The sequence below is a fragment of the Colobus angolensis genome, unplaced genomic scaffold, assembly GCF_000951035.1.
Source record: "Colobus angolensis palliatus isolate OR3802 unplaced genomic scaffold, Cang.pa_1.0 Scaffold2, whole genome shotgun sequence".
In the NCBI taxonomy this organism is placed as follows: Eukaryota; Metazoa; Chordata; class Mammalia; order Primates; family Cercopithecidae; genus Colobus; species Colobus angolensis.
This window is the reverse complement of record NW_012115154.1, coordinates 10,842,497-10,850,090: the sequence shown is the minus strand read 5'-3', so window position 1 is coordinate 10,850,090 and position 7,594 is coordinate 10,842,497. Positions and strand designations below refer to the sequence as shown.

General features: G+C 43.1%; 1 pseudogene across 1 annotated transcript; it reads right to left on the bottom strand.

Annotated features, from left to right (window-relative positions):
• Window positions 1–6,181: 6,181 nt before the first annotated feature.
• LOC105511430 lies at window positions 6,182–6,878 on the bottom strand (annotated as a pseudogene). Its single transcript, XR_001001718.1, has 2 exons — window positions 6,790–6,878; window positions 6,182–6,654 (listed from the first exon to the last, which is right to left on the bottom strand). The product of XR_001001718.1 is annotated as a T-cell receptor beta chain V region CTL-L17-like (transcript).
• Between the last annotated feature and the right edge of the window lie 716 nt (window positions 6,879–7,594).

Sequence of the window (7,594 nt, the reverse complement as noted above, 5' to 3'; positions counted from 1 at the left end):
ACAGACTGGGTAATTTATAAAAACAAGAGGTTTATTTGGCTTATAGATCTGGAGACTGGGAAGTCCAAGATCAAGGGTCCATAGCTGATGAGGGCCTCCTGCTGTTATCCAAGGCAGAAGGAAGGGGAAGCAAGCATCTGAAACAGAGAAAACGGCTGAATTCATCCTTTTTATCAGAAGACCATTTCCGAGACAACTAATTCACTCCCACAATAAGAGCATTGATCTCTTTCTGAGGGCAGATCCCTCATGAACTAATTGTAGCTGTTCTACCTCCCAATACCATTACATTGGCGAATTTCAACGTGAGCTTTTGTGGGGACACGCAAGCGTAGCACACACATCTACACCGTGAGTCTGTATTTCCACTCTTAAGTCTATATCTGAAAAAAAACAAAGAATGCGTATGTCCACAAGAAAGAATTCCACAAGAATACTCACAACAACTTTATTCATAAAGGTTGAAGACGGGAATAACGTGGATATCCATCAACAGGAGCATGGATAAAGAAGCTGTGGTATATTTATGCAATGGAATATTCGTCATAAGAAGGAATGATCTACTGATACAACAATATGAAAACACTTCAGAAATACTAATTTTGGAGAAAAATAACTCAATAAAAATATGATTACATTATATGAAGCTCAAGAATAGACAAAGCTAGTCAATGGTGATAAAAATAGAAAGGTTTTTATCTCTGGGATAGAAATTAATTGGAAATGAGCATCAGGATGCTTTCTTGAGTAATGGAAATTTTTTAATAATAATTTCAGTTATTATTGCACTGACATACGCATTTGTCAAAATGTACCAGAATGTCCTTGTATTAATATTTGTGTTTTACTCTCTATTAATTATACCTTAATAAAAAGTATTACTAAAAATTAAACAGCTAAACTGCATAAAAGGTGGGAGTCATATACAAATATATGCTTGTATTCTGCACAGCCCAATTTAAAAATGAATCACACAAAAATAAGCAAAGACAGGAACGCACCTATCTGTGTAAGATATGGAGAATGTGAGAAGTGCTCAGTGACTGAAATAGGCAACATTGAAATTTGGCAACAAAATAACCTCAAGTAACCAGTGAGCTGGAAAACAAGTGAGGATCAATATCAAGGAAAGCTGTAGACAAACAAAAACTTGCTAAAAATATCTTAATGAGCTGTTGAAATTCTGAGAACCATGAGCTGTTATACATTTCATAACTTGGGAAATTGGGCATCCGTCAGTCTCACAATTGAGCATTTCCTTTCTTTTTGACTTTCAACATATTGTCCAATAGTTGAATTGATTTTTTTGCCCAGCAAGCAGACTGCTCCCCTCTTTGTGAGTTGGGTTCTGGGAGACCCGGCACTCCCCCTTTGGCAGCCTCACAGAGGGGAGTTGGGGACAGCACAGACACACGGGATTCCCTGCAAGTGGGATTTGCACTCTCTGTAAAGCCCAGCTATGGAACACCCAGTCCTGCAGTTAACAGATCCCAACTAAAGAAACCTTGCCTCTAGGTGTCTGCTTTAACTGTAAGTGCCAAAGAGGGATACAGGCTGGAGAAAAATTAAACGTTTGCTCAATATTATTCTGTAATATTTTACAAGAGAATCAGTTGAGGAGTTCATGGATTTTCATTCAAGCCAAACTCATGATAATAGCTGAATTCTTCCTTAATCTACCCTGAGAGGACTCAAACACTGCTCTATGCCCACAAATACTTAGTAGAGACTCATTTATAGTCTCTTTGCGATAATTCTACTAGTCGATTATCTTCAGGACTAATTGGCACAGTTTGGTGCATCTACTAACATTTTCCTTCTGTAGTTTGTTTACTTAGGTGTTGTAGAAATTGTTCTCAATATTTTTTTGGCCTCCAGAGAACATCTGCTTGGTGTCCAATGGAATCTGAGCCAAGGTGATGTTATGAGTACTACTTATAAACTTGTAGAATTCCAGATCACTCAAGCAGCTTAAAGCTGTTGCCTGGCGAGACCTACAGGGAAGGTGAGGTGCAGCAGAGATGCACTGGGTTCAAGGCACAGCCCACTCCTCACTTTTCCCTTTTGCTCTGAGGCAGTTGCTCCTCTGCACCTGCCTGGACACCAAGGCTGCCCAGCCAACATTCTTCAACTGTAGAGCTCATTAAAGATGAGAGGGACGTCCCACCGCTTGCATAACTGTAGGTAGCCTAGCAATAACTGAAAACTGCTGCAACATCTGCATAATATTGGATCCAAGCCCTAATTTTTCTTAACTCTTTCCCTCCTATGCTGCTCTCCCAGACTCCCCAGAGCCCTTTAGCTCCCAGTGGACCACACTGCCATCTTGTGGCCAATAAGTGAAATGTCATCACCGTTTCTTCTGCAATGGCCCAAGGAATGCTGGGCAATGTCTGCAGAGTGAGCCGCCAGAATATTCCAGAAGTGCCATACCGCAGGTTTTATGAGCAGTTTCCCTAAACACTCATCCCAACACTAGTTCTAACCCTGATTATTGCATTGAGTTACCAATCTTAATATCCCACCCTCATTCTGAATAACTCTTATCACATAGCTCCAGTTATAGCCTATCTTTTTCTCCCTTAAAACTACTATCTAAAGAAAGAGGAACAGAATGAGAGGAATGAAAGAAAATAATATTTGGTTTAAAATAGGAAGAAAACACAGACGTTGAAGTATAAAAAGATTATTTAATCTGAATCACTAAAAATAAATGTCCTTCAATAATGACAGTGTTACCCCAAAAGTATAGATCAGCAAAAGATGAAGTCAAATGTGTAATAATAAAAAGTAAAATTGAAATATACAAAATGAATCCTCATATAAGGCAATAAGCCATAGTGGAGGGAGCAGTACCTAAAGCAGTAAATAAGGATGGATATTATTAAGACCAGCAAAGGGCCTGCTACAGGAAATGATCACATTATACAATGCACATCCACTGATCTGAGCACCAAAGAGGGAAAAAATGATTCTGGAAGAGACAGAGAGCAGCGGTAGCTGAGAACACGCTGGTGCAAAATAGTATGATAAGGAAGTAAATCAGCCAGGGGACTGTGGAGTACATGACTTTTCTTTCTCCTGTCTCCTGTGACAGCTGAACTGGACCATTTTCCTCTCTAAGAATTTGCTCCTGCACCCTGAGTTAGATGCCCCTGGCATTTGCTCCACCTCAGCTGCCCATGGACGAACTCCCACTCCCTCCTTGTTGAGCACGGTCTGAAAGAGAGGTCATCTCTCCCTCCCCTTCAATCCCACAGTACTGGGGATTGGCACAGACTTCTCAGTTGGCACTGACTTCTCTCATGGCATGCCCACATGCCCCCTAACTGTGCCTTTTCATTTCCACTAGACTGAAAGTGGGATATGGGCAATGAAACTTAACACCTTTATTATAGGATGCATAAGTGACTGTTTTCAAAATTATTGCTGTTTCTTTCACTGCCTTGGATTATATCTGAACAGGAAAAGAGGCACAATTTCTTAATATGAGTTAACCACAAAAACCTTCCCAAGTGCCAAAAACAATATAACTACCAAGGGATTGCTCTTCTTATTGGTGCGATGGAAAAAAAAAATACTTTAATGGAGACCCAGAATTCAGTCCCCTTCATCCAAACATCATTGTATGGCCTCGCTCTACCTAAGAGACAGGGAGAACCATTCCTGTGCCCCGCACCTGGCAGGAAAGCCCTGCTAGAGACTGTGGGGAGTTGGCGAGGATGAGTCCTGGTGATTCCACCCCCAAAGCAGGGATTCTTAGGTGACTCTGGACAACTTTCAGGGACTGAGATGGAGAGTGGCCATACTTCATCTTGGAGGGGACAATACTTCGGGTGTGACCCTTCTGACCTCTCAGCCTAAAGTAAAAGCAGAGTCATTCCTAACTGGTGTGGAGCTACTTAGCTATGACTGGTGAGCTGCTTAGTTTCCTAAGAAAAATAGTCTCTGTTTCAGGGTCTGTGGGAGCCACAGAAGAATAGCAAGGCCGTAAGTGATTCACAATCTCGCTGCCTGGCCATCTCTGTTGCCGATGACTCCAGCATCTGCGTATTCCATACAGGAAAGATAATTTGTAAATAATGCACTGGTTCAGTGATACCTTTAGAGATATTCAAAATAGTTGTCATGTTTCAGACTGGCATGCTTGTAGGAGACACAGACCTACAGAGCAAGATAATTTGGAGGTTGAATAGAAATAGGAAAAATTGAGGACCCCTTAGATAATGGCTTCTAGGAGCAAGAGTAGAGGAGAAGTGAATTCTGAGCCCTTTTGTCCCCACAAGACATGGCATAACAGGGGCATCAGAAAATACTCCAGTGATGTGCTGCTAAACTGGGTGTCTGTGAAGGTGGGGGCATGGCTGGTAGCATTTGCTAATTTCTGTTGTACCAGCATCCCCACCATGGCAGATTTCAAGCAGCCAACATGGCTTCACTGAATGGGGAGCTGGGAAGAGTACGCCTATTTGGCTCTTCTGAGTCATACAAGCTGGGTCCAGCACATCCCTAGGCTCAAGAGCAAAGCTTTGAAAGTTCTTCAATGCTTACTACTCAACACACTAAAAATGAGGCCACAGCAACTATAGCAAACCTCATTATTTTTCATGATAGGATCGGAGTGTGTGATCCTGGGTCTTAGAGTGGAGAAAGAGATGTTTGTTCAGGGAAAGAATTTCTGAGTCCTCTGAAGCTGCAGAGATCACAGAGCAAATAATTATACAAATAATTACGATTGGAAAGCTGCTAGTCTTTGACTTGAAGTAATTGTAAAGAAATGTTTCTCCTGCTTAAATTAAGAAGACAGAATGATTTTATTGAGTAGAATCCCTATTCCTTCCTATTTGATCATTAGTAACGTCTGCCCTTTGCTCCTCTTGCATGTTTATTCTCAGTATAAATTGAAAGCCCTGCTTGCTTTTGTTACATGTCCTTGCAGCACCGTTTACAACTGTGGACTGTGTTCTGTTCAGCCTCAGTGTCAGCAGAGCTTGTCCACTGTTAGAACCAGGTGTCTCAGGAGTCGTGTGGAGGAAGACGGCAGCCATTGCAAAGAAGTTCTAGGAAGACAGGGCATTCTCATCTGTGCCCTGGCCTTACTCAGTCCCAGGAGACACAGGGCACCTGAGCAAGGAGCGATTTGATGGTAACACACAATAAAAAATGGGTCCAGAGCATCTCCCTACCACAGACTATCATTCTCTGGGGAAAGAAATTTGGGGTCTGTACCACGGCGATTTCTTATCAGTGAATTTGGAAAGGCTATGTTGCCCCTCATAGCTATGAAAGACTCAGGCACCTCTATCATGGCTGTATCTGGGACACCGAGTCCCAGATTTAGAGAACTGCTCTGTCGCTGAGGACTCTTAGAAACTCATGATCCATAATCACATCAGCTCTGACCAGTGCATTCGCTTTCATAGATACAAACTGCAGCATCACCCACAAACAGGTGGAAGATTCTATTACAATATAATCATTGTACTTCTATTTATAACAAGTACTATATAACAATACATAATATGAGAAATAAAATAAAAAGGAATAGGATCAATATTATAAATAAAACACTTACTGAGTTAAAGGCCTCAGAAAATTTATTTAAAATCAAATGCGTTGGACAGTGATGAAAACACTCAGAGTCTAGAAATCAGATTTCCTGAGGGAATCAAGGTGAACTGGCAGCAGTGGCGAATGCATGCTTCTGTCTATCAGGACAGCAGCAATGGCAAATGGAAACAAAATAAAGGATGTATGTGGCTTAAAGTACGCAGAAGAAATGAAGTCTTATTGTTATCATGACTCTACTTATCAAGTAAGGACCATAAATTTGTAAAGATCTTTACTTCAAACAGGAAGAGATGTTTGATATTTTGTTGCAGAAAACTTCCAAGGCGACAGGGATAGAAGAGGCTTCAGAAGAAAGATCTTTCTGGGGATGTGGCCTCAGACCTTCCAGATGCCCCAACGTATGCATGAGAAAAGCATGTTTCCTGCTTTTGACAACCTCAAGTATGTGGGCAGCACCGCAGTCTCCAACCCTATAGAAGATGCGTGTCTGCCTTGAAGGCTGAGGCTAAGACACCCACTCCTTGCTTGGAGCAGTGAGCTGGCTCTGAGGACTCCTAGAGTGCAGTGGGCCGTGATTGTTTTCACCACCTACATTTGTATTCACTGTGTTTCAGGAAAGAATCTGTGGTCTCTTCCTACCCAAAGGACAGCCAATGTCCAAATCTACTTCTTTCCCACGAAAAGTGAGGAGCAAAGAGAGGCCTCTGTTAAGGGTCTCCAGGAGCTGCAAGGAAAGAGAAGGGTGAGATTTCTGAACAGGAAGGAGGCGACTGTGCCACGCTGTGGCTAAGCTGCTGGCACAGAGATACACGGCCGAGTCCCCCTGCTGTGTGCGTTCGATCTTCAGAGTGGAGGCGGATCCCTCAGGCCTCTCTGCAGAGAACCGACCACTGGGCAGCCCTGATTTGTCTTGTTGAGCTTCATAACTGAAGTAAGTCAGAAGCTCTGGGCCCTGCCCCAGGGCCTGTTGGTACCAATAGAGGGCTGCATGACCCGAAATTGGATCACATCTGAGAGCTACCTCCTGTCCCCTCTTTGAGACTTTGTACCTTGGAGACTGGGAGACTCCAGCACCTGTGTGATCTGTGGAAATAGAATTTGGCAACAGAATAAGGGACACATTTGTAGTCATCAGACACACACACACACACACACACACACACACACACGCCTACACACAGAGAAAAAATGAAACTACTTGGTGTTCTGAGGACTCACCTATCCCTAGGAAACCCAGGACCACCCAGCCAGAGGAGCCTGGTGCCCATGGCAGGGTCAGGCCAGGATGGGGGCGTTACCTGATCAGTGTCACTGTGAGCAGGAGCAGAGGATGACGGACGTCCTTGTCCCTACAGGGCAGTTCCCACAGTGACATCACTTCCTCTCTCAATCCCCAGGACCTCAGGGTCACAGCATTTATATTAGAACACACCTGGGTGTTGCTTTTAAATATTTATAAACTCCCTTTTAACAACATCAATGCATTTCTCATTGCTTTGGGCTCCCATGCTGTCTGGTGCCAGAGGCATCACGCTGCATCTCTGAGTTCATCTTCTCGTCCTACAGCCGCTCCTCTGTCTGCTGGGCATGTCCTGTAGGATGTGCCAACAGCATCCCCAATACAAGGCACCAAGGCATGAGCTCATTGTCTTTCCTGCAAGTCAGGGTCCCCTGTACCATCCTGTTTCATGTCACAGCCTCCTCCATTCCCCCAGTCACAAGGGCCCAATGGGACTGTCCCACCACATGGGTTCCCTCACGAACTGCCCTCATGCCTTCTTCTAGGATCTTTTCCCAACTTTGTTAGCTGTGATTCAGAAAAGAGACCTTGGTAACACACTCACAGCAGTCATTTTTCATATTCCTCTTCTAAAAGTTTTGTTTTTTTAATCAATCTCACCTTAAAAGAAGGAGAATGATAATTGAGTTAATGGTTATTTTTAACCGCTGTCTTGACTTACTGTTGTTCTCCATATATTCCTATGGGAGGTATTTCTCTTTTTTTCTGACTGCTTTCAAAATC